General features: G+C 31.8%; 2 pseudogenes; one reads left to right on the top strand and one right to left on the bottom strand.

Annotated features, from left to right (window-relative positions):
* LOC107514049 lies at nt 1-26,686 on the bottom strand (annotated as a pseudogene).
* LOC118612263 lies at nt 25,133-25,251 on the top strand (annotated as a pseudogene).
* Nucleotides 26,687-27,027: the final 341 nt, after the last annotated feature.

Genomic DNA, 27,027 nt, shown 5'->3' with positions numbered 1-27,027 from the left:
TTATGGTCTTATACCACATGCCTTTGTAGCAAGTGCTTTCTGGGGTGGAGCTTTCAGACCCCTCTGAGCTTTTGGAGATGCCGCCTCTGAGCAGGAGCCTTCTTGTCTGAGGTGGTCATCTTTTTTACTGGAAACTTTGCAGCAGCTCCAGCAGCTGCATCTTTAGCAGCAAGTGCTTTGGGGGAGAAGCTTTCAGGAGAGCTGCCTTTTGAAACTTTCTAACTTCAAGCTCGATTGTTTGGTTCCTCATTTGCTTTGCCTTTATGACTTTGTAATGATCAAAATCTGTCATCTTGGCTTTCTTTTCTCAGGCTTCAATATTCTTGGCCCATCTTACAGCTACCCATTTTGTATTGATATTTGCCTTCTACCAGGCTTGTCAACCATACTTCTGACAGGCACTGTGTGGGAACTTGAAGTCAGTGAGCTGCATGCATTTGAAATGCATAGACTTTCTCCTTACTTGAGTGCAAAGTCCATCAACCAAAGTCCTATTCTAATCAATAACACCTACACTCATGACCAGCTTCCCGGCATGAGGCCCAAAGGAGACATAGGCCAATCTCCGTGAAGCACCTGAACACCATATTGGCAGCAATTGGTGAGAAGCTTAATTAGAGTTTTAATGCCACACACATAAACACACACATAAACACACACACACACACACACACACACACACACACACACACACGCACACACATGTTCTACTGCTCCTGTTTCTCTGAAGAATCTTACCTAACTAATGTAATCTATAATCTATTATTATATTCTCAGTATATGGTAGATATCTACTGGGTTGGTACATGTTAGAAATGCAATAAATATTGTTGAATTGATTACTTGCCTTTTACTTGAATCTTCTTCAAGACCTGGTTAAAAAACAAATAGAAAGATTAGAAATAATATTCTTGTTCAATGATACTTTCTGGAAGATGTACAGGAAAAGAGACAAGTATATGGTAAGGGAAACTGTTAAAAGAAATTGTTTTGAAGAAACTAGACTCAATTTCTTTAAAGTCCTTTACCATTTATCTTAATTATCTGCTTACTTCTTAAATTTGTTTTGCTGATACATATGTTTCCTCCATAGTTCATATATGCTTATTTAGAGGCTATATTTGTGGAATAACTATTCGAGGTTTCTTTCATTTTATACAGTACATAAAAGACATCCCAGAAATCTGTGTACATAAAAACAAAAAGTAATACAACTGCACTAAGGCACTGGGAAAGATAATCCATTTTTATTAGCTATCTGATAGGAAATATTTATTTGCTCTTATCAGTTCACCATGGTGAGATAATCACAATCAATATACAGCCCAAAACATAGACACCAAGTAGATGGAGCATGCAGGCAATCAGTATTTGAGTAAATGGGGTGTTGACAACCCAAGATGAAGATGTCTCAAGAATAAAGCAAGTGTGGAAGAATTCTGGGAAGAGAGAAAAATAAGAACAAGAAATCTGTCTCCCTGCTTTGACAACAATCACACTCATAGAATCTGTGATATGTAACTATTTTTGGAATACTAGAGTCATTTAGAAGGTTTGCAACATCTGGGCAAATATGTGAACATTAATTCCCAGTTAATTTCAGCTTTAGCTCAGTAGAAGCTACCTACTCAGTCCCATGGACAACAGCCATGCATATTTCTGGACTAGCTTGCACACATTTTTCAGTATCCAGGATGGACAATAAGAATCCTGTTCTCTAGATGTCAAGAAACTGTTTTCTTATTGATGATTGCTGCTTCTTATATTGGAAGTACAAACAGAAATGGGCAGTCATTGTTTTACCTCACTTTCTGCTGCCCCAAATCTCTCCCAGTTGGGTTGACATGACTTTCCAGGAATTTAAAAATCTAGCATCTTTCCCCTCCCTATTTAAAAATTTTTCGTTTCCTTTCTCGTTTTGGGAGTTGAGTTGGGTGTAGAGAGCCAGACATTTAAAATGTAGGATGTTGAAAAACCATCATATGTACAGGCAAATTGATAAGGTCAGTGTACATACCCAGGGAAATGTAGTCTCATAAAAGATGAGACATTAAGTTTATACCCCAGACTGATCCCCAGCACAAAGATAGCCTGCAGCAATGCAATAAATAAACAAACAAACAAATAAATAAATAAATAAATAGATAGATAGATAGATAGATAAATAAATAAATAATAGAAACCGCAGAGGAGGGAGATAATATGATTTCTAGATTTAACCAAATTATTTGATTCAAATATCTAGTTTTCAACAATCAAAATAAATTACGGGATACACAAAGAAAAATAAAAATATGATTCATGTAAGGAGAAAATTATAAGCCAACAGAACCAACAGAAACCATCCATGAGAAAGAACAGATGGTTGATATAAAAGATAAAGGCTTTAAAATAACTCTCTTAAAAATGTTCGAAGAACTAAGGCAAGATGTGGAGGAAGTTATGATAGTTATGTGTGAACAAATGGAAATATAAATATAAAGGTAGGAAACTTTTAAAAAAGAGCAAAAAAAATCTTAAGCTGAAAACACAGTAACTGAAATAAAAGATTTAGTAGAGGGATTGAAAGACAGATTTTAGCAGCAAACGTGAAGATAGGACAACATAAATGATCAAGTCTGAGGAACAAAAGAAAAAGGATTGGAGAAAAATGAAAAGAGCCTAAGAGCTGTGGGACTCCATCAAGAAGACTAACATATACACTGTGGAAGTATGAGTAGGTGCAAAAATGAGAAAAGAATAGAGAGATTATTCGAATAAAATACACTTTACAAACTTGTTGAAAGACATAAAAATAAACATTCAAAAAGCTCAGGAAAGTCTAAGTAGTATAAACTGTTATAATCAAACTGTCAAAAGTCTAAGACAAAGAAAAAAATTTGAAAACAGTAAGAGAAGCAACTCTTTGCATGCTAAAAGTCCACGGTAAACAGCCAATTTTCCACCGGAAATTTTGAAGGGCAGATATAGTGCTGAAAGAAAAAACACCATCAATCAATAATTCTTTATTTGGCAAAGCTGTCCTTTAACAGTGATGAAGAAATTAAGATATTCCCAGTTTAAAAAAATCTGAAGGAATGCATTATCACTAGACCAGTCTTCAAATAAATGATAAGGAGACTCCTGCAGGTTGAAATGAAAGAACACTGTACAGTAACTCAAAGCCACATGTAGAAATAAAGATCTCAATAAATATAAATGCATGGGTAGTTATTTGAATTTGTACCTTGAATTTTTGTTTTCTTCATGATTTAAGAGACTAATGAATTTTTATATGTTTTTTTTCCAGTTTTATTAAGATGTAATCAACAATTTTAAATTATAAATATTTTTGGTATACAACTTGATAATTTAGCATACACTGTGAAATAATCACTACAGTAAGTGAATCAACATAATTATCAATTCACACAGATACTAACTTTTTTTATACTACTTTTCAAGCTCAGTTGAGATATAATTGATATATAATATTGTATAAGTTTAAGGTGTAAAATGTGATGATTTGACACACATATATATTGCAAAATGCTTACCAAAATAAGGTTGGTTAATGCATCCTTCACCTCACAAAGTTATCATTCTGTTGTCATTGTTTTTGCATTTGTTTTTGGTATGATGAGAACATTAAAACTCTACTTTTATATCAACTTTTAATTCTACGGTGTAGTATTAACTATAATCATTGTGTTATACCTTATCTCCAGAACTTGTCCATTTTATAATGAAAAATTTTTACCGTTTGATCAATACCTCCTCATATTCCCCACCGCTCAGCCCCTGGCAAACACCATTGTACACTGTTACTTAGAGTTCAAGTTTTTTAGATTTCAAATATAAATGAGATAATACAGTAATTATCTTTCTCTGTACAAGTTATTTCACTTAGCATTATGTCCACAGGGTTCATCTATGTTATTACAAATTAGGAATTTTTCTTTTTCATACCTGAATACTGCTCCATGACATATATTTACCACATTCTTTATTCATTCATCTGTCAATGGATAGTTAGGTTGTTTTCATGTCTTGTCTATTGTGACTAATGCTGCAATAAACATGAGAGTGTATTTACTTTTTCAAGAGAATAATCTCTTTTTTACATGTATACTTTAGAAGTGTGACTCCTTGATTGTATGGTATTACTATCTTAGTTTCTTTCTTTCTTTTTTTTTTTTTTTCGAGAAAACTTCATACTGTTTTTCATAATGACTTACACATTCACATTCCCACTGACAGTGAGAGTTTCCTTTTCTTCACCTCCTCACCAGTATTTATTACCTCTTGTCCTTTTGACAATTGTCATTCTAACACATGTTTGATGATATATTATAGTTTTGATTTACATTTTCTTGATTAGTGATGTTGAGCACCTTTTCATACACCTATTATCTATTTGCATGTCATTTTTTAGAGAAATGTATATTTAAGTCCTCTGCCCTTTATAAAATCATATATCTATAGCTATATATATACATATATATGTATGTATATAGCTATAGAATTATATAAATTCTTTATGAATTTTGGATGTTAACCCCTTATTAGATATATGGCTTGCAAATATTTTCTCTTATTCTGCATGTTGCCTCTTCATTCTGATAATCGTTTATTTTGCTTTGAGAAAAATTTTAGGTTAATACAATCCCTTTTGTAGATTTCTGCTTTTGTTGCCTGTGCTATTTATCCAAAAAAAGTTATCCCAAAAAAGTATTCCATGACCAAGGACAAGAAATTTTATTCCTCTTTTCATCTCAAAGTTTTTCAGACATTGCTGTTACAAAGTGCTTAATCCACTTTGAGTTATTTTTTGTTAATGGTGTAACATAAGAGTCCAATTTTATTTTTTGACATGTGAATGTCAAGCTTTCTCAGCTCCATTTATTTTTTTATTTTTCAATTACTGTTAACATATAATATTATATTTGTTGTAAGTGTATGACATAGTAATTGAACATTTATATAACTTATGAAGTTATTCTTTTAATAAGTATGGTACCCATCTGACACAATACATAGTTATTATAATATTATTGATTTTATTTTCTATTCTGTAATTTACAGTCTTGTGACTTTTTATAACTGGCAATTTGTGCATCCTAATTCCTTCCATTTGTCCACCCATCCTCTCAAGCTGCCTCCCATTTGGCAACCATAAAAATGTTCTCTGTATCTATGAGTTTGCTTCTGATTTGTTTGTTTATATTTTTATTTTCATACATAAGTGAAATTATATGATATTTGTGTTTGTTTAACTTATTTCAATTAGCATAATATCATCTACATCCATCCATGTTGTCTCTAATGGCAAGATTTTATTTTCTTTGATGGAGTAATATTCTTTTGTATATATGTACCAACTTTTTTTATCTATCCATTATCAATGGACACTTAGTTTGCTTCTATATTCGGCTATTGTAAATAATACTACAATGAACATAGGAAAAGTTATGTCTTTTCAAATTAGTGTTTTGCATTTCTTTGAATAAATACCCAGAAATAGAATTGCTGGGTCACAGAGAAGTTTTATTTTTAAAATTTTTTCAAGGAAAATTTGTGATGTTTTCTATAGTGGCTACACCCATTTGCAATCCCACTAACACAAGTGTTCTTTTTTCTTCACATATTCTCCAATGCTTGTTGTTTATTGATTAAGTAATGATAACTATTCTGACAGATGTGAGGTAAAATATCATTGTGGTTTTAATTTACATTTCTCTGATGATTAGTGATGTTGAACATCTTTTCATGTCTATTGGTGATCTGTAAATCATCTATAGATAAAAGTTTGTCGTGGTCCTCTGTCCATGTTTTAATTGGATTGGTGTTGTCTGAATTCTTTCTACATTTTTAATATTATACTCTCTATTAGATGTATCTTTTTTCATTCCGTTTGTCTTTTTGTTTTGGAGATGGATTTATTTGTTTTGCAAAAACTTTTTAGTTTAATTCCATTTATTTATTTTTTGTTACCTTTACCCATGGATACATATCTAAAAACAATATTACTAAGAGCGATGTCAAACATTAAATGGTTGTGTTTTTTTCCTAGGAGTTTTATGGTTTCAGGTCTTACATTTAAGTTTTTAATTCCTTTTAAGTTTATTCTTGTATATGATATAAGAGAGTGATCCAGCTTCATTTTTTTCATGTGTCTGTCTAGCTTTTCCAACACTTTATTGAAGAAACTGTCTTTACCCCAATATATATATATTTGCTTCCTTTGTCACATTAGTTGACCATACAGGCATGGCTTTATTTCTGGTTTCTTTATTTGCTCCATCGACTTGTGAATCTGTTTTCATGCCAGTACATTGCTGTTTTGATTACTATAGACATTTATAGTTTGATATCAGGTATTGCGATACCTCCAACTTTCTGCTTATTTCTCAAGATGGCTTTGGCTTTTCAAGTTTTTTATGATTCCATAGAAATTTTAAGATTATTTGTTTTATTTCTATAAAAACTGACATTAGTATTTTGACAGAGATTTTACCGAATCTGTACATTATTTGGGGTAGTATGGATTTTTTTAATGATGTTGATTCTTTCTATTCATTAGCACAGTATATTCTTTCATTCATATCTATCTTCTTCAATGTCATAAGTTTTCAAGTACATGTCTTTTACCTTCTTGGTTTAATTTATTTTTAGGTATTTTATTATTTTTGATGCAGATATAATAGGATTGTTTTCTTAATTTCTCTTTCTGACAATTGTTATTGGATTATAAAAATATAATCAATTTCTGAATATTAATTTTTATTTTGCTACTATACAGAACTCATTTAGTAGTTCCAATTATTCTTTGGTGAATTTTTTAAGGTTCTCTCTAAATAGTATCATGTCATTGGTAAATATGATTGTTTTAATTCTTCTTTTCTATTTAGAATGTCTTTTATTTTGTTTTCTTGTCTGATTGCTATGATTAGGACATTCAATTCTATGTCAGATAAAAATAGGAAAAGTAGGCATCCTTGTGTTGTTCTTGACCTCAAAAAAAATCTTTTAGTATTTCACCACTGAGTAGGATGTTTGCTATGGGTTTTTCATAGGTGCTTTTATCATGGTGAAGTATGTTCCCTCTATCTCAACTTTGTTAAGAATTTATATTATAAAAGAATATTGAATTTTGTCAAGTGCTTTTTCTGCATCTATTGATAAGATCATATGATTTTGATCCTTCATTTTTTATGAGGTGTATCATAATATTTGATGTACAGATATTGAACTGGCTTTGCATCCTAAGAATGAATTATATTTGATTAAGGTGTATAATTTTTTTTAGAATACTATTAAATTTGGTTTGCTATATTTTGTTGAGGACCTTTGAAACTATGTTTATCAGGAATATTGGCCTATAATTTTCCTTTTTGTATTGTTTTGGTATAAGGGTAACACTAGCCTCATGTAATGAGTTTGGGAGCCTCCTTCCTCTTCAGTTTTTTCAAATAGTTTAAGAAGAATAGATATTATTTTTTTTAATGTTTGGTAAAATTCACATGTAAATTCAACTATTCCAGGCTTTTATTTGTTGGAAATTTTTTGATTACTGATTTGATCTTGTTAGTAGTTATTGATCTGTTCAAATTTTCTGTTTCAACCTTGCAAAATTATGTGTTCTAGAAACTTATCAATTTCTTCCAGGTTGTCCAATTTGTTGGTATATAACTTCCTAGTATTTTTTTTATAATCCTTTTTATTTCTTGATTGTCAATTCTTCTCTTTCATTTCTGGATTTATTTTAGTTCTCTCTCTCTCTCTCTCTCTCTCTCTCCGCCCCCCTCTCTTTGATATGTTCAGCTGAAGATTTATTAATTTTGTTTGTCTCTTTAAAGAACCTGCTCTTGTTTCCAATCTTTTCTGGTTTTTTTTTTAGACTTTATTTTATTTATTTCTGCTCTTATCTTTATTATTTTCTTCCTTCTACTCACTTTGGGTTTTGTTTGTTTTTCTCTGTTTAATTCCTTTACCGGCATGGTTAGATTGTTTATTCGAATTTTTTGTTTGTTTGTTACTTGATGTGAGCCTGTGGTATATGAATTTCCTTCTTAAGAATGCTTTTGTTGTGTCCCATAGATTTGGGATTGTTGTGTTTTCATTCTTATGTTTCTCAAAATATCTTTTGATTTCTTTCTTTTTCTCAATGTTAATTAGTATTAATGTGTTTATGTCTTTTTCAGTTTTCTTCTTATAACTGACACTTAGTATCATACCATTGTATTCAGAGAAGATACTTAATATGACTTTAACCTTATTAAATTTATTGAGACTTATTTTGTACACTAATGTATTATATATCCTGGAAGATGTTTCCTCTCCACTTGAGAAAAATTTGTATTCTACTGCTCTTGGGTATAGTGTCTCAAAAGTATTACGCCCATCTAGTCTAATATGTCATTTAAAGCCACTGTTTCCTTCCTGATTTTCTGTCTGGTTATCTATTCCTTGATGTCAAAAGGTTGTTAAAGACCCCTACTATGACCGTATGACTGTTGATCTCTCTCTTTATGTCCACTGACACTTGATTTATATATTTCAATGCTCCAATGTTGAGTACATAGATGCTTTTGAGAGTTATTTTCTCTTGTTGCATTGATCACTTTTTCATTATCAAATGTTCTCCTTTCTTACATTTTATAGTCCTTGTCTTAAAGTCTACTTCGACTGATATAAATATTGCTACTTTAGCTTGTTTTGTCTCCATTTGCATGAAATGTTTTTTTACATCCTTGTACTTTCATCCTGTGTGTCTTTTATTCTAAAGTGAGTCTCTTTCAATCAACATATGTATTGGTCTTATTTTATTATTTTTATCCATTTGTTCATCCTATGTCTTTTGATTGGACCATTTAGTACATTTACATTTAAAGTAATATTTGATATGTATATAATTATTGTCATTTTATTAATTGTTTTGTAGTTCTGGTTTTTTTCTTCTATTTCTTATTATCTTGCTCTCTTCTCTTGTATATCGATGACTTTTAATAGTGTCATGTTTGGATTTCTTTCTGTTTCATGTATATCACTTGTTAGATACTTGGTTTGTGGTTATAATGTGATTCCTCTATATGTTTAAAAGAGTCTATTTTAATTTAATCATTGCTCAAGTTCATACACATTTTTAAAAACCATTACCGATTGTGCTTACCCCTCTATGTTTATCTTTTTGCCATTATGTTTTACTTCTTTTATGTATATATGTTTGTGTGCAATCCTTAATTTATTATTGTAATTACACATGATTTTTCCACTTTTGCCTTTTAACCTTTGTGCTAGCTTTAGTCTTTGTTGATTCATTGCTTTTATTATGTGTTCACCTTTGTCAGTGAGATATTTTTCTTTCCTGTATTTTCTTATTTATATTTTAATCTTTTGTTTTTTATCTCACCTTGGAATCTGATAGCCATGCTGAGTAGAGTAATATTTATTGTAGGTTCTTGCTTTTTATTACTTTCAATATTTTGTGCCAATCACTTCTGACCTGCAAGATGTCTGTTGAGAAATCAACTGTCAATATTATAGGAGCTCCCTTGTATGTAAATTATTGCTCTATTTTTAAGATCCTCGGTCAGTCTTTAACCACTGGCATTATAATTATGATGTGTCTTGGTGTGGGCCTCTTTGCTTTCATCTCGTCTGGGACTCTCTGCACTTCTTGGGCTTGTATGTCTATTGTATTTGCTCAATTAAGAAATTTGTCTGTTGTTATTTCTCGAAATAGGTTTTCAATTCCTTGCTCTATGGATTCTCCTTCTGGTACCCCCATGATGTGAATTTTGTTACATTTGATGTGCCAGAGATTTCTTAAACTGTTGTCATTTTCTTTTATTCATTTTTCTTTCTCCCCTTTCAATTGGACGTGTTTTGTTATCTTGTCTTCCAAGAGTTATTTTGATTCTCTGCTTCATTTAACTTACAGTTTATTCCCTGTAATGTATTCTTCACTTCAGTAATTGGTGCCTTTATTTTTGACTTTTTTTTTATGTTTTCTATCTTCCATTTTTATATTTTTTAGTTCTTTGTATTGAATTATAAATCAATAGATGGCTCTGAGTAGTATAGACTTTTTAACGGTATTAATTCTTTGAATCCATGAGCACAGAATGTCTCCATTTATTGATGTTTTCATCAACTTCTTTTATCAGTGTAAAATTGTTTTGAATGTATAGATTTTTCACTTAAATTTATTTCTAATTATCTTATTGTTTTTGATTCCTTTGTAAATGGGGTTATTTTTTATTTATTTTTTATATAGTTAATTGTTAGCATGTAGATACGGCTTTTTATTATTATATTTATTGGAGTACATTGTTTAATAAAATTATATGTTTTGAATGTACAATTCTATACATAATTTGCACATTGTATTGTGTGTTCACCACACAAAGTCAAGTCTCCTTCTATCACCATATATTTGACACTCTTTACCCTTTTCTACCTCTTCCTCCTTATTTCTCTCTGGTAACGACCAAACTGTTGTCTGTGTCTATGGGTTTTTATTTGTTTGTTTGTCTTCTTCATTTGTCACTCTCAGTTTTATATCATGAAATTATCTGGTTCTTGACTTTTTCTGTCTAACTATTTTGCTTAGCATGATAATCTCAAGATCCGTCTACATTGTCACAAGTGACAATATTTTGTCTTTCTTATGGCTGAATAATATTTCACTGCATGTATGGACCATGTTTTCTTTATCCAATCGTTTATCAAAGAGCATATTGGATGTTTCCATGTTTTAGTCATTGTGAAAAATGTTGCAATGAACATAGGGGTACATGTATCTTTACAAATAAATGTTTTCAAATGTGGGGGATAGATGTATAGAAAAGGAATTGCTGGGTCATATTGTAATTCTATTTTTAGTTTCTTGAGGAACCTCTATACTGTTTTCCAAAGTGGCTGTGCCAATTTACATTCCAGCCAGCAGTGTACAGTGTTCCCTTTCTGTACAACCTCTCCGACACTTATTATTACTTGTCTCGTTAATTATAGCCATGTTAACATGTGCATAGTGGTAACTCATTGTGGTTTTGATTTGCATTTCCCTAATTGCTAATGAAGTTAGCATCTTTTCATACATCTGTCGGCCATTTGTATGTCTTCTTGGGAGAAGTGTCTGTTCAGGTCCTCTGCCAGGTTTTTAATTGGATTGTTTAATTTTTTGTTGTTGATTTTTTTATATTTTGGATATTAACCCCTTTATGAAAGTGTTGTTTGAAAATATCTTCTACTACATTCAGTGGGTTGCCTCTTTGTTTAGTTGATAGTATCTTTTGTTGTGCAGAAACTTTTTAGTTTGATATAGTCCCGCTCATTTATTTTTGCTTTTACTTCCCTTGCCTTTGAGGTCATAAGATCCTCTCTAAAACCAAGGTTCATAATTTGAGTATCTATGTTTCCTTCTATACATTGTATTGTTTCAGGTCTTATATTCAGTTATTAATCTATTTTGAGTTAATTTTGGTATATTGTAACAGGTAGCAGTCTAGTTTCATTCTGGTGCACGTGGCTTTCCAATTTTCTCAGCACCATTTATTGAAGAGGCTTTCTTTTCTCTAGTGTATATATTTCACTCCTTGTCAAAAATTATTTGTTCATATATATGTGAGTTTATTTCTAGGCTATCAATTATTTTCCATTGGTTTGTGTGGTTGTGTTTTGTTTTGTTTTGTTTTGCCAATACCATACTGTTTTGATTGTTGTCACTTTGTAGTGTAATTTGAAGTCAGGCAGTGTGATACCTCTGACTGTGTTTTTTTTTTCTCAGGATTGCTTTGGTAATTCAGGATCTTTTGTGATTCCATACAAATCTGATGATGTTTTGTTCTTTTTTTTTTTTTTAATGCCGTGAGTATTTGGAAAAGGATTGCATTAAATCTGGATATTGCTTTGAGTAATGTGGTCATTTTCACTATGTTAATTCTTCAAATTCATGAACACAGAATAACTTTCCATTCCTTTTTGGCTTCTTCAATTTATTTGAATGACGTCTTGTAGTTTTAAGTGTATAGATCCTTCACATGTTTTATTAAGTTAATTCCTCAAAGCTTTGTTGTAGTTGTTGCAATTGCAAAAGAAATTATTTTTTTCATTTTTTTCTGAAAATTTATTGTTAGAGTATAGGAATACTATGGATTTTTGTATGTTGATTTCGTATCCTGCAACTTCACAGTATTTGTTTATAGTTTCTACTTTTTTTTTTGGTGGAGTCCAGGGTGTTCTATACAAAGATTATATTATTTGCAAAAAGTGACAATTCAATTTCTTCATTTCCTATTTGGGTGATTTTTTATTCTTTCTCTCTATCTAGGATTTCCAAAACTATATTAAATAATAGTGGTGATAGCAGACACCTTTGTTAAGTTCCTGATCATAGAGGGAAGACTTAGTTTTTCATCATTAAGTATGATGTTAGCTGAGCATTTATTGTATATTTTATATACAATAAAATATTGTATATTTTATTATTTTGAAGTACACCTTCCATACCCATTTTATTGTGTTTTAATAATAAATAGATGCTGTATCTTGTCAAATACTTTTTCTGCATTTATTGATATGGTCATATGATTTTTATCCTTTATTTCATTTATATGGTATCACATTAATTGATTTGCATATGTTAAACCATCCATGTGCCCCTGGAATAAAGCCCACTGATCATGGTGTATAATCTTTTAATGTGTTATTGTATTCTATTTACTAATATTTTGTTTAGGATTCTTACATTTGTATTCATCAGAGATATCAGTCTGTAGTTTGTGTGTGTGTGTGTGCGCACGCGCAAGCTCATGTGCGTATGCATGCATGTTATCCTTGGTGGGTTTTGGTGTCAGGGTAATAGATGGCCTCAAAATGAGTTAGGAAGTACTACCTCTTCAATATTTTGGAATTGTCTGAGAAAAGTAGGTATTAAATTATCTTTGAATGTTTAGTAGAATTCACTGGTGAAGCCATCTGTTCCTGTACTTTTACTTTGTGAGAAATTTTTGATAATTGTTTCCATTTCATTACTGTTGATTGGTTTATTTAGATTTACCAGTTTCTTTTTTTGTGATTCAGTCTAGGATCATAATACATTTCTAAGAACTTGTTCATCTTTTGCTATATTTTTTAATTTTGTGGCATATAGTCTTTGATAATATTCTTGCATGATCCTTTGTATTTCTCTGATATTTGTTATAATTCTCCTGTTTTATTTCTGATTTTGTTTGAGTTTTTTCTATTTTTTTTTCTTAGTGAATCTTGCCTGGGGTTTGTTAATTTTATTAATCATTTTTTTAAAAACAGCCTTTTGTTGCATTACTTTTTTCAAGTCTTTTTGTTCTCTATTTTATTTAATTCTGCTCTAATTTTTATTATTTTCTTTCTTCTGCTTCATTGATTGTGGCCATTCAGACAGGTATGAGGTGATAGCTCATTGTGGTTTTCATCTGCATTTCACTGATGATTAATAACTTTGAGCATCTTTTTATATGTCTATTGGCCATCTGTATTTCTTCTTTGGAGAAATATCTTTGGATTGTTCATTTTTGTTGTTGGTTTTGAGTTATATGAGTTCTTCAGATATTTTGGGTAATAACCTCTTATTAGATGTATCATGAGTAGATTTTCGTTGCATTGATGGTTTCCATTACTGTGCAAAAATTTTTAGTTTGATGTAGTTGCATTTGTTTATTTTTTCTTTTGTTTCTCTTGCCTAAGGTGATATGTCTAAAAGTAAATTACAAGTACCAATATGAGAGAGATATTGCCTATGTTCTCTTCTAGAATTTTTATGATTTCGAGTCTTACATTTAAGTCTTTATTCTACTTTGAGTCTATTCTTGTATACAGTGTAAGAAGATGGTCCTATTTCTTTCTTTCTTTTTTCTTTTTTGCGTGTATTTGTCTGATTTTCCCAGCGACAGTTATTGAAGAGACTGTATTTACCCTATTGTATATTCTTGCTTCCTTTGTCATATATTAAGTGAGTGTATAGCAATAGATTTATTTCTGGGTCCTCTATTCTAGTCCACTTATCAGTGTATCTATTTTTATGCCAGTACTATGCTGTTTTGATTTCTGTAGACTTGTAGAATAGTATGATATCAGGTAGTGTGATATTTCCAACTTTGTTCTTTCTCAGGATTGCATGGCTATGCCGGGTCTTCTTTGGTTCCAGATAAATTTTAGGATTATTTGTTCTCTCTGAAAAATGTCATTGGCATTTTGATAGGGATTGCACTGAATCTATAGATTGCTTTGAAAAGTATGGCTAGTTTAACTATTTTGATTATTCCTACCCATGAGCATGGCATATGCTTCCATTTATTTGTATCTTCTTCAATTTCTTTTTTTTTTTCAATGATTTATAACTTTCCGAAAACAGGTCTTTTACCTCTTTGGTTAATTTGATTCCCAGGTATTTTCTTGTTTAGATGCAATTGTAAATGGAATTGTTCAGTTCCAAATTTTTTTTATGTGTTGTTGCAATTAATTTTATGCAAAAAAATTATATATACAATAGCCCTTTTTCTTCTGAATGCCTCTTATTTCTATTTTCCCTTGCAAATTCAGAACTTTTCCCTTTTCTTTTTATGATTTTGTTGTCACAAATTATCCTTATCTTTGCTGTGAGTTCATTTCCAAGTTGCAGCAGCTATTGTCTTCTTCTCTCTTCGTTTTAATGTTTTTACCTCCTTTAATCTTTGTGTAATATTTAAGTGTATAATACTCAATTCTAAATTGAAGGTGCAATTTCATGCTTCTGTCTGTTAGTCTTCTTATTCATAGTTTTATATTCTTTTGTCTTTCTGTTTCAGGTAAAATAACTCCTTTTAGTATTTCCTGTAATACAGGTCTTGCAGTGAAAATTTTCCTCAACTTAAGTGTGTCTGTAAAGGCCTTTATTTCTCCTCCATATCTAAAGGAGAACTTTGTTGGATATATTCTTGTCTGGTAATTTATCTCTTTCAATAATTTGAATATTTGATATACTACTTCTAACTTCTAGTTTCTGCTGAAAAACCTGATAATAATCTAGTGGGTTTTCCCTTAGAGGTTACTGTCTTCTTTTCCCTGGCTGCCTTGAGAATTTTTTCTTTGTCATTAATTTTTGACAGTTTTAATATAATATACCTTGGAGAAACACTTTTTAGATCGAAGTAATTAGATGTTCTTTTTGCTTCTTGAGTTTGGAAATCCAGTTCTTTCTTTAAAAAGTTCTCATTGACTATTTTTTTGAATAGGCTCTGTGTTCACATCTCTCGCTCTTCTCCTTCTGGTATACTCGTTATTCTTATATTGCTTTTTCTAGTGGAGTCATATAGTTCTTGAAAATTTTTCATTTTTTTTTCTATTTGGTTCTGTTGTAATATTTTGGCCTTTTGGTAAAGATCATTCATCAATTGATTTCTGAATTCTTTAAACTATCTGAGTTAGTCTATCTAGATTAGTTTTTTTAGAACTGTAATCTTGAATTCTCTGTCATTTAAATTACATATTTCCATGTCTTTAAGTTTGTTTCTGGAGATTTTAAAATTTTCTTACTGAGTTGCCTTGTTACCTTGGTTGTTCATGGTATTCTAACTCTGCCATTTTTTTTTTTTTTTTGAGTGACACCTTTTCAGCAGGTTGATAAGAAGAAGTTTTTCTTTTGTTTTCCAGTTGGTGGCACTACTGCACAAATGTTTTATTTTCTCTCCCACTACACCAGTTTCTCAAGCTCTTCTGGGTGGTAAAAAATGCCTTGTGTTCCCTGAGGAGGCATCTCCTCTGTGACCAGGTCACCTCGTTCTTAGAGCACCACTCCCGTGGGGGAATGTGATGGGCAATAGAGTTCAAGCTTGTTAAGTCCCGCTGCTGCCCTTGGAGCTATACACCGTGCTGCATTGCCTGAGGTTTCCCAGGTGCCCACTGAGATCAGCAGTGATGGATGGGGGTGTGGTGGCCTGGGAGAGGTCGCAGGTGAATTTGTGGTTTTTGACTGCCAAGCTTCAGTTGCTTCACCTCTGTATCCCAAACTTTCACTGGGATTAACCACAATGTGCATCTGTCACTCAAGAACTGTCTCTCCAGTTCTCAGGGCTGCAGATATTGTGCTCTGTAACTTAATACTCTGGGGCTGCCTGCTAACTCTGGGAGAATGAGGGGAGGTGAGCTCTGGAAGGATATGGGTAGGTGGCTAGGCAAAATGACTTTGTTTTCTGCCTGTCAATGTTGGCTACTAGAATATAGCTGTTGCACTTTTGTATTCAGTCTGCCATGATCACTGGGTTCACTTGTATTTTATGTTGATCACTCAGGCAGGAATGTTCAGGACTATAGAGAGAGCACATTGTAACCTGTTTCCTCCCTTTTCCCCAAACCAAGAGTGAGCTTTGGGCTGTGTCTACTGCTCCCATTTCTGACCTTCTTCCTTTCTTCCCCCTTGTTTGCTCCGATTTGCACACCCTCAGATGTTTTTGAGCATGTTTGTATGTTAAGCAAGGGTGTCTATTGTTGAATTATAAATGTTCAATCTATAACTTTGAGGGGAAAGATCAAGGGGTCCTCTCATGCTGCCATGCCTCTAATGTCACTCGGCAAACAATTTTTGTATGTTAATTTTATATCCTGAGGCTATGCTAAATTTGTTTATTATTTTCAATGATTTGTGATAGGCTCTAGGACTTTCTATATACCAGATAATGTCAACCACAAGCAGATACAATTTTAATTCTTTTTCCTATAGGTGCATTTTTGGTCTAATTGCTCTGGCTAGAACTTTCAGTGCTTTGTTTCATAAGAGTGGTAAACATGGCAATCATACATCTGAAACTATTGTAATATTGTATGCCAACTATAACTGAAAAATTAAAAAATATATTTTATAAAACGGGCACTCTTATCATTTGCCTGATCTTAGTGGGGAAGCTTTCAACATTTTACCATTGAGTGTGTTAGTTGTGGGCTTATCATATATGGTCATTTTTATGTTGTGCTATTTTCCCTTTTTATTCAAGTTTTTGAGAGTTTTATCATTAAACAATGTTAAATTTTATGAAATGCTTTTTCTGTATATATTAAAATAATCATATGATATTTATCATTAATTTATTAATGTGTTACTACTGCAAATTAACTTGAATATGTTGAACTTACTTGCATCCTAAGTTAATACATTTATAAAGGTATTAGTCTAAAGCTGTAGCTTGTTTATTACTTCACATCTTATTTTCTGCAGAATTTAAGAAACAATGCACGAAAAAGTATTAGTTTATCTTTTGGACACACAGCATCTAAAGATGCAGTTTTGTTATATTAATAACTAAAAGGGGTTGGGATGGAGCTGTAAAGGATCAGAAATTGTGTATATTATTGAGGTTAAAATAGAATAAATTAAAATTAGAGTGTTATAACTTCAGGATGTTATATGTAAGTCCCATGGTAACTTCAAAGAAAATAGCTATAGCATTTACTAGAAAAAAGTAATTGAAAATATTTCACTGCCAAAAACTCAACAAACAACAAAAAAATGTAGGGTCAAAAGAAATGAGGAGCAAAAAGCTGTAAGATTTATAGAAAACAAATAGCAAAATGATAGAAGTTTTTCTTCATCAATTGTTACCATAAGTGTAAATTAATTAAACTTTACAATCAAAAAACAGAGATTTGCAGAATGTATTTTAAAAAAAGAGTCGATTAGATTTATGTCTACAAGTGACTCACTTTAGATCCAAAGACACAAATAGATTTAAAGTGAAGAAATGGTTAAAAATATTCAATACAATAGCTCCCAAAAGAAACCAGGGTATCTTTAAAAGACAAAGCAGAGTTTAAATCAAAATATTATAAAAGATAAAGATATTATAAAAGTTAAATACAGTAAAAATATATAATTATTAATAATTACCCACATATTAACATCATCAAAATAGATGATGAAGCCAAAATTAATAGAATGAAGGGAGAAATAAACATTTCCACAACAATAGTTGGAGGCTTTAATATCCCATTCTCAATTGTGTAGGGTCAATGCAATAAAACAACTAGATCTAACAGACTTATACAGGGCACTCTACCCAACAACAATGACATACACGTTCTTCCCAACTGTGCGTGAGATATTTTCCAGATCTTTAGATCATATGTTAGGCTAAAAGTTAATGTTGAACAGATTTTTTAAAAGATACATATCATACGAAGTATCTTCTCTGATCACAAGATTAAGTTAAAAATCAATAACAGAAAGTAAACTAGAAAATTCACAAATTCATGGAAATTAAAACACATACTCTTAGTCAATCAATGAATCAAAGAAGAAATCACCAAGGAAATTCGACAATACTTAGAGATGAATAAAAATAAAAACTCACATACCTAAATTTACGGAACATAGCAAAATAAGTTCTAAGGATAAATTTATATCTATAAACATTATTCACAATAACCTAAAGATGAAAGCAATCCACTGTCCATTAACAGATGAATTGATAAGTAAAATATGGTATGTACATACAATAGAATACCATGCAGCCTTAAAAAGGAAGTAAGTCTAACTTATATTGCAACATAGATGAACCTTGAGGACCTTATGTTAAGTGAAATAATCTAGTCACAAAAGACAATATAATTCCACTTATATGAGGTACCTAAGATAGCCAAACTCATAGAAATGGAAAGAAGAATGATAGCTGCCAAGATTGGAGAGAGGGGAAGATAGAGAACAATTGTTTGATGGTGATGGTTACACAACAATATAAGTGCACTTATTACCATTAAACTGTATACTTTAGAATAATAAATTTTATGTTATATATATTTTACCACAAGTCTTCCAAGAAGTAATACCTGAGATCAAATAAAAGATAAGGAAACCACCATTACTGCCCTGCAGATGAATTATGTATGTGTTATCACCATTTTATTCCTGGTACCTATCTTTAGAGCCTATTTTTTTCATTAGACTTTAAGTAAAACAGTACCCAGGATCAAGGAGTTTTTTAAGAGTCTAGGAGGAAAAAAAGGGCTCCAAAATACAAGTAGAAAACCACACAAAATTAAACATATTTAATTAATGTCTATATAGTATTTCATTATATCAATCACTGCAAATCAATTCAACTCTTAAATAAAAGCATGTAAGTTATAGTTTAATGTCAGATGGAATGAACTTAAATAATTTGATATAGTGATGAGACTTTCAAGAATAGGAGTATTTAAGGACTCCTGGTTCTACAAAGTTTTTCTTGTTTTGTTCTAACATAGAGACTATATCCTATGCTTGGTCCTACTGCTTTTCTGTAGGCTCTTACAAATCCAGCTTTTTGTAAATAATAATAATAATAATAACAATATTAATAATAAATATAATAATGAGACAAACATGAAACTAAAGATGGAGAGAAAATAATGCTTAATCTTATTTTATATACATCAATTAAAGGCATTTGTGTAACATAAAGTTTCCAGATTAATTTGTGTCTCTTCCTACAACGTAAGATCTCTTAAAATTGAAGTTTCCTATTTTTCATAATGTTAACTTCAAATCTTTTAAAATGTACTTTGCACAAAAAGGCACATATGTAAATTGGAAAAACAAAGTGAATTTGTCCTATTTCCTGACTGAATGTCCAGATGAAAACAAAAGAAAGGAAGCATTTAAGAAATGACCAGAATTGTACATGTATAGGTAAAAATGAATTAAGAGAGTAGTTGATGAATATAGTGCTGATTGTACAGAAAGACAAGTAATTTTGTTTATTTGAAGTGCATACAGAATGTGTTTGCCTTTGAAATGTCTAAAATTTTGGCTGCTGAATCTTCTGTTTTTTGCTTTTAATCCTAAGAATGTGAACATGATGTCATTTAAAGATAGGAGCCAAGATAAAACAACCATCTTTAGGATACAAATTAGCCAGCTGTCAGGAAGTAGAAAGTTCTGCATTAAACAATTGAGACTGCTGTCATTCGCACAGTCCAAAGACTTTTCAACAAGTAATTTAGTTATCCTTCTTGTATCTCCTGAGGTAGTTCCCTCTATCAAGGACAACCATCTATGATTTCTCTGTAGAAAAGTGGGAAAGCCAATTTACAGTGCCAATGTCTCACATTGTAGAAGTTCTTTGTGCTGAAAATGTTAGGGTTTCTGTCAAATTATATTAATTAAAGGTATAACATCTAATATCATCATTATACTTTCTTAGAAAGTGAACCAACTTTTTTAGTATAAGTTGCATATAATACAAATATATATGTTATATGTAATATAATTTGTATTAGTAGATCAAATAAAATAAAGTGGCATTAAGTGCCAGTGAAGTTATGCGATATCACTGAAAATACTTAGCAATGATAAATCATTCTTTAAGCTTTTCAAAATACATATTCTATAAATAAAAATATTTTTCATTTTAATAAAATAAAAAACTATAAGCAACACAAGCCTGGGGCTTTGGTTTTAGTTTTATTATTTTATATTTCATTTACATTCATAAAATAGTCAGTAACTATTAAAAGGCACAGGTATAATAAACCATTACAATAGAAGAGCATAAGAATAAAATATAAAAAATAAATATTTCTAAATTAGAAGCATTAAGAGTTATTAGATATACCATTAAATTACCTCCCAAATAACCAAAATTCTCTAATTTATTGACACAATTTCCAACAAAAATATTTACCATGCAATCCAGAAATTCTATTGAGATATTAACTCAGGAATATTGAAAATGCACAGGTGAGTGTGTGCATGTTTGTAGATATGCTCACATGCACACACACACACACACACACACACACCCCGAAACATACATACTACTCGTAAATGAGTATTTATAGAAATATTATGCATAATAATCCAGAACTGTAAATAACAGAAATGTTCATCACTAAATGAACAGATAAACAAAGTTGTGGTATAGTTATAAAGAAGAATACCATTCAGTGATAAATAGGAATAAACTACTGGTATATATACACATGGCTGAATCTCAAAATATGATGCTTATTTAAAGAAGTCAGACCCCAAAGACCACAGACTATGGTTTAATTTATATGAAGTATTAGAATAGGCAAAACTAATTCCTAGTGACAGACAGCAGGTGAGTATTTGTTTTTGGGGTGAGAGGAAAAGATTGATTCCAAAGATAAACAGGGAAACAAATAGTGTGATACAAATGATTTATATCTTGATCATAGTTACATGGGTGTATATTACTATATCATTGTGTATAACCCTAAGAGTAAAGTTTCATCAGTTATATAAACATTTTGCTTTGTAAGTTTCAAAAGCTCAATGGGAACTGGGGGGGGGGGGGTTCCTGTAGTTGACCTGAATTTTCTAATTTGCCAAATACATTTGGCAGAGATTATCTCAACACTAGCCTATAACATGTCCCCACAATGTCCATTAGTCACCTGAATGTGCTCTGGAAAAGCAGAACTCTGTTTTCCAAAACCTTAAGGGAATTATGAGTAATATGTGCCTACTGCAGGCCCTCATTTCATTCTGTCAAATTGTTTAAGGGATAGATAAGACCAACTTTGGTTAATAAGAGTGATTTGGGTTCTCCTGATAACTGGCAGAAGTTAATCTTCTGCATGAATATTTTTTCATGTGATTGTCATGATGAAATTACCCCTACTTCATGCCACCCAGTAGGAACCTGCCTCTCACTATATGCTAATGTATACATTAATAAATACATTATAGATTAAGCCAGCTTTTTTTCAAAGCTCATTTTCTGTTCTGACTTGCACCTTCCAATATAGCAGACACTAGCTATATGTGGCTATTTAATTTAAAGTTAAATTAACTAAAATTAAATAAAATGTAAAATTCAGTCCTAAGTTGTATGGGCCGTATTTAAGGTATTGCTAGGAACTGCCATATAAGGCAGTGCACATGCAGAATTCCAACATCACAGAAAGTTCTACTAGAAAGTGCTGTTCTACCACATAGATGAGGACTTTTCAAAATCTCTTGATTTATAATTATCATCGCTGAATTGTGGTGTCCAAGGTCTACTTTTGGATAACAATATTCTATATTGTTAATGTCATCCTTTTTACAAAACTGGATGTTGTTCTGAGGTATATCTTTATATAAAGTTAATCTCTTATTTTAAATATTTTAAGTTCCTAACATTTTATTATCTAAACTTACTATATTGTCTTTTCTCCATAGTGGTACATTTATCAATGTTATGTGTAATGTGATTCACTCATGTTTGTGAGGCAATAAAACTTTATCTTTAAAACTAGCTGGAAAATAAGGGCTTTTATAAGTCCGCCAAGTTTAAAATAATCCCAGAGAGCCTTTGGAATGTTTAGGAGCTAAGCAGAGCACACTTGATTATATCAACTGCAATGGATAAAATCAAGAAAGAAAGAATAAATGAATGATGAATTCTTATTGTGTTGATTAAGACTATATATATATATGTATATACATATACATATATATATGATGAAGATTTTCAAATATGTTTTTGTCAAAATTTTTGTTAAGATCCTATAATAAAAATGTGGAACATTTCCAAGCTTATCAATTTGTGTACACAGACGCACATACACACACTCAAATCTATACGGAATTTATATTGGTAAAGCTATTATTATAGAATTTACAAAACTAAACAAATTTTTATAAGTCATAAAAAAAACAAACAAACTGCATTTCTTATTTTCCCAGGGAAATTCTTATCTTTAAATGAAACTGAGTCCACAATCAATATTTAAAAATGTATAACATTAATATTTAATCAAATGTGATTTATGGCTTTTCTAATTATATAACAATAATTAATACAATTCAATCTTTAAAAATATATTGATATTTTTAAATAATACTTCAGTTTAAATGGCATGTTCCCAAACTGATCATTTTATTCCATAAAATGCATGCTGCTTGCCAGTGGATTCAACAATCTGGCAGATAATTGAGTATATGTATAAATTAATCTTGATGTGCTTCAAGTTAGGAAACTTAATATATCAAACTTCAGAAGAGAATAAGACATTTTCAGATTAGACTCACACTATTTGAAAAAATGTAAGCTAAACTCAATTATGCAGATCAAAGCAAAGACAGCTCTACATATACTTGAAATATTTACATCAGAATTTATATGGGTGGATTGATAAACCAATGCTTCATATAATTTACTTCTAAAAATATTGTAATGTTTAGAAATTTAAATTAATTAAATTATTTTTAATCAAGCCATTTTTTATTACTAAAATTTTACCAGATATAATTAATATATTTAATAACTCAGTTCATCATGATTTTAGTGTGAAAATATTTATTACATAGTGTTGTCCTAGGCCTTGAGGAAGGGGTCCAATAAATAAAAGATACAAATCCTTTCTGGAGACTCTTGTGTTCCAGTGGGCAGGAGTTTTGCCTCCAAGTGATTAAAGATAGCTTATGATACATATCTATTTTACTAATACATCATATATTTCATAAATATATGTTCATATTTTTCATTCAATAATCAGAGAGAAAATCAAAAACATTGCTTTTTTTTTATTAAAAGGAACAAATCTCTAAACAATTCTCTAGTGAATCCAAATCTTATTATTAGAATTATATTTGTGGAATTTAACTGGTATGAGGGTGACCCTAGTCCTGTACTAATAAGATCAGTGCATCCATGCATCTCTTCTCTCTCTTCAAGATGTCAAACATCATAAAATTTTATAACCTCAGACTGTCTTTTCATTTCTCTCCAGTGGCATGGGCTTGCCCTGTTACCATGACAACATGGGGTTGGATAAAATAAAATGTCATCCAAAAAACAGTGTGCTTCTGAATATTTCAAGGGTTAATCTTTCTGACATGATCAAAACAAAATGATTATAGAATAAAGAATTTCAGAGCTTTATCTTAGGTACTATGCAAACTTAATATTGAATCTATAATCACTAACTCCAGATTCTTACTACCCCTGGACATGCAGTCCCTTCATATCTAGATTATACCTTCTTTTGATGGCTGATTTAAATGGACTGTGAACATAACACAACATTTACTATTATCTAAAATGGGATTTCAAGAGACAGGTTGACCTTTGGAAATATCACTGGCTTAGTAAACTTTTAAGATACTTTAATCTTACAAGTTTGTTTATAATGTATAAGGGCCAAAATATTGAAAACTGTTACCAGCCTCCTGTTGTCACCAACATACCTAGAATTGAGGTGTTTGAGTTGCTAGCAATGAAATTGCCTGTCTAAATAACAAGATTTAAAAACCTATACTTGAGAGTAAGTCTTTAGTTTTAAACTTTCCCCCCTGAGTTTCCCGTTTTCAGATACCTTCATTGCTTTTGATTAACTCCAATAATGTATAAAAGCTTTTAAGAATATTCTGCTAGTAACCATCTAAAAATTCCAAGTTCTCATCTAGACTTCATGTATGCAGTAAAAATAAAATAATGTACACATAGCACAATTTTTATTGAGGATTTTTCACTGCAGACACTGTTATTTTATTTAATAGTATATGCTAACTTGTATTTTTAACTCTTTAAAGACAAAGTTCATGTTTCATTACTGTTAACTCTGCCAAACTGAGAGTTACATGATAGAGCAGAGCTTCTCAAATTCTGTCTCTTGTCCAGGAGCATAGCATCATCGAGGAATTTTGAAATGCAAATTGTCACATCTGACCATAGATAACATGATTCAGAAAATGGTTGACACAGCAGTGTGTATTGTATGTGTCATTCAAATAGGATGACCAACAGAACAGGTGATTTTGATACTTGCTCATGTTTGAAAATCACTTGACTACAGCACCGTGAGAGAATCAGGATATTGAAACCTATTTGATGCTGGAGTATGTTTAGTATAATTCATCTTATTTTACCATGCTGAACATCTCCAAGAATGTGAAAATCATTATCTCCAAAATGACTCATTGAATCTTTAGAGAGTTATTAGAAACAAAACAAAACAAAGCAAAAAAAAGTTTCTTAACTCAAGTTATTTAGAATGCAAGCGAGAACCTAGTTATTACAGTTCCAACATAGGTGCTTATTTTTAAATAATATCTTCTTAATTCTAGTTGAAAATTTTTTACCAAACTCACCATTTTATGCTAATTACCTTTATTCTCTTTGAAAATAATTCTACTATTATCCTGTTAAAATCTGTCTATAGCCATGTCATCCTGAATGTGCCTGATCTTGTCTGATCTCTGAAGCTAAGCAGGTTCGGGCCTGGTTAATACTTGGATGGGAGAGCACTTAGGAATATCAGGTGCTGTAGGTTTAATAAAATAAAATAAAATAAAAATATGTCAGCAATTCACTTCATTTATTTGAAAATAATTTTTGGTCCTTACTTTGACCTTTTGTGACCTTAGACAATGACAACCCTTGTGCTTCCTTGGAAGGCTAGAAGAGGCATAACTTTTAAGGGCATTGTGAGAGCTAAATAAAATGTCACTGAGAGCCAGTGATTAAATTCTTAACAATAGCTGGATGCCATTTCCCAGTCTTTTTATCCTTCCTTGGCTTCACTTCATTACTTTCCCCTTCAACATGTCTCATCTTTTCCAATAATTTTACTTCTTCACCTTTTTGCTGGTAATATATATTTTAAAACCTCTCCTCAGCATTTCTGGGAAGTCTAAACTTATTTCTTATTTTATTATTTCCGAGATTTTCCTTACAATGCTCTTTATACTACAATCTCTATTTGTTCTGGACCATGTATGTGTATTTTCATACAATGTATGTCCCTTCAGAGTTCTTCCTGTATACCTACTGAAGCTTGGGAAGTGATCGCTGCAGGAGGGCAGAGTACCGTACCCTTATACCACAACAACAATACAAGGAACAACAGCATCCCACTAAGAGTCAGGCTCTACCTTCTAGGAGAGCTAGGACCCAGTGCCAAGTGGACATTAGGTCTGCCTACCACTTCTGCAAAAGATCCCCAGTGAGCCACTGGACTTCCTATATTTCCTGGGAGAGGCCTGCCAAGGCTAGTGAGATGTTGCGCTGGCGATCTGGGATATAGATACAACATTTACTGTGGAGAATGGCACAAGTGTCCTCTTGGGCAGCAGTTAGGATGTCTATGGACATATGATTTTGCAATATTACTTTTCTAATTTGATATATTTCATCAGTTACCAGACTGAGGGTTTTATGAGTATAATTCAAGGCTCAAGTATTATATTTTGCCAAAGCTTTTGCTTGCATTTCCACTACTACATCACCTGCTACAGGCATGAAGATGGCTAAGAGATAATACCATGCCTACTCAACCACGGTATTCACATAAAGTGACCTAATATCGTAAAGAAACATTGGACACGGTATCAGCACAGGTAAGTCTTTTCCATCAGGCAAGTTGCATGCCAGTGTCTTATCTTGTGGTGAGACTGTCACCACTGAGGGGGGGCCAGACTGGCTGTCGGTACCATATCCATTCCTCTTGTAGCACTGATCCCACCATGTCGACATGACACAATATGGGAGAACTCATGATAGGCCACAGTGACAACACAAAGATCCCCCTTAAGATAGTACGTTCTTTTCATCTGTCTCTCCTGTGGGGTATCCCTCAGTTATTTGTGGTGGGCAGTCGGCCAACCCAAGGAATGACCTGTAAGTTTGCCTCTAGTCTCTTGCCCCATGGAGCTATTAGACTTACCCACTAGCAATGTGGGGCCTTTATTTTCCATGACCAAGTCCATTGCACTGTTTCTCCCCTTTTCAGACAATCAGGGGCAGGTAGGAGTATGTTACCATTGAGTTCACAACCAGGTTTCAACAGAGTTTCAGTGGTAGTTACCTGTAATTAAATTGGGGCAGCGGCCCTATATAATAGCAGCTCTACTGGGGAGGGACTTACAGCTCAAGGTCACTCATTTAGGCCCTGTAACATGTCTCGCAAGTGGGATACCCAATCTCGCAATCCCAGGGAATTGACGGTTACTTGTAGATGCTGTTTCAACAACTCATTGTACTGCTCAATCATGCCTGTTGCCTGGGGATTACATGAGACATGCAATACCCATTGAATGTCCATTTGCCT

This window comes from Rousettus aegyptiacus, unplaced genomic scaffold, assembly GCF_014176215.1.
Source record: "Rousettus aegyptiacus isolate mRouAeg1 unplaced genomic scaffold, mRouAeg1.p scaffold_m13_p_15, whole genome shotgun sequence".
Classification (NCBI taxonomy): Eukaryota; Metazoa; Chordata; class Mammalia; order Chiroptera; family Pteropodidae; genus Rousettus; species Rousettus aegyptiacus.
This window is presented reverse-complemented; position numbering and strand designations above follow the sequence as displayed.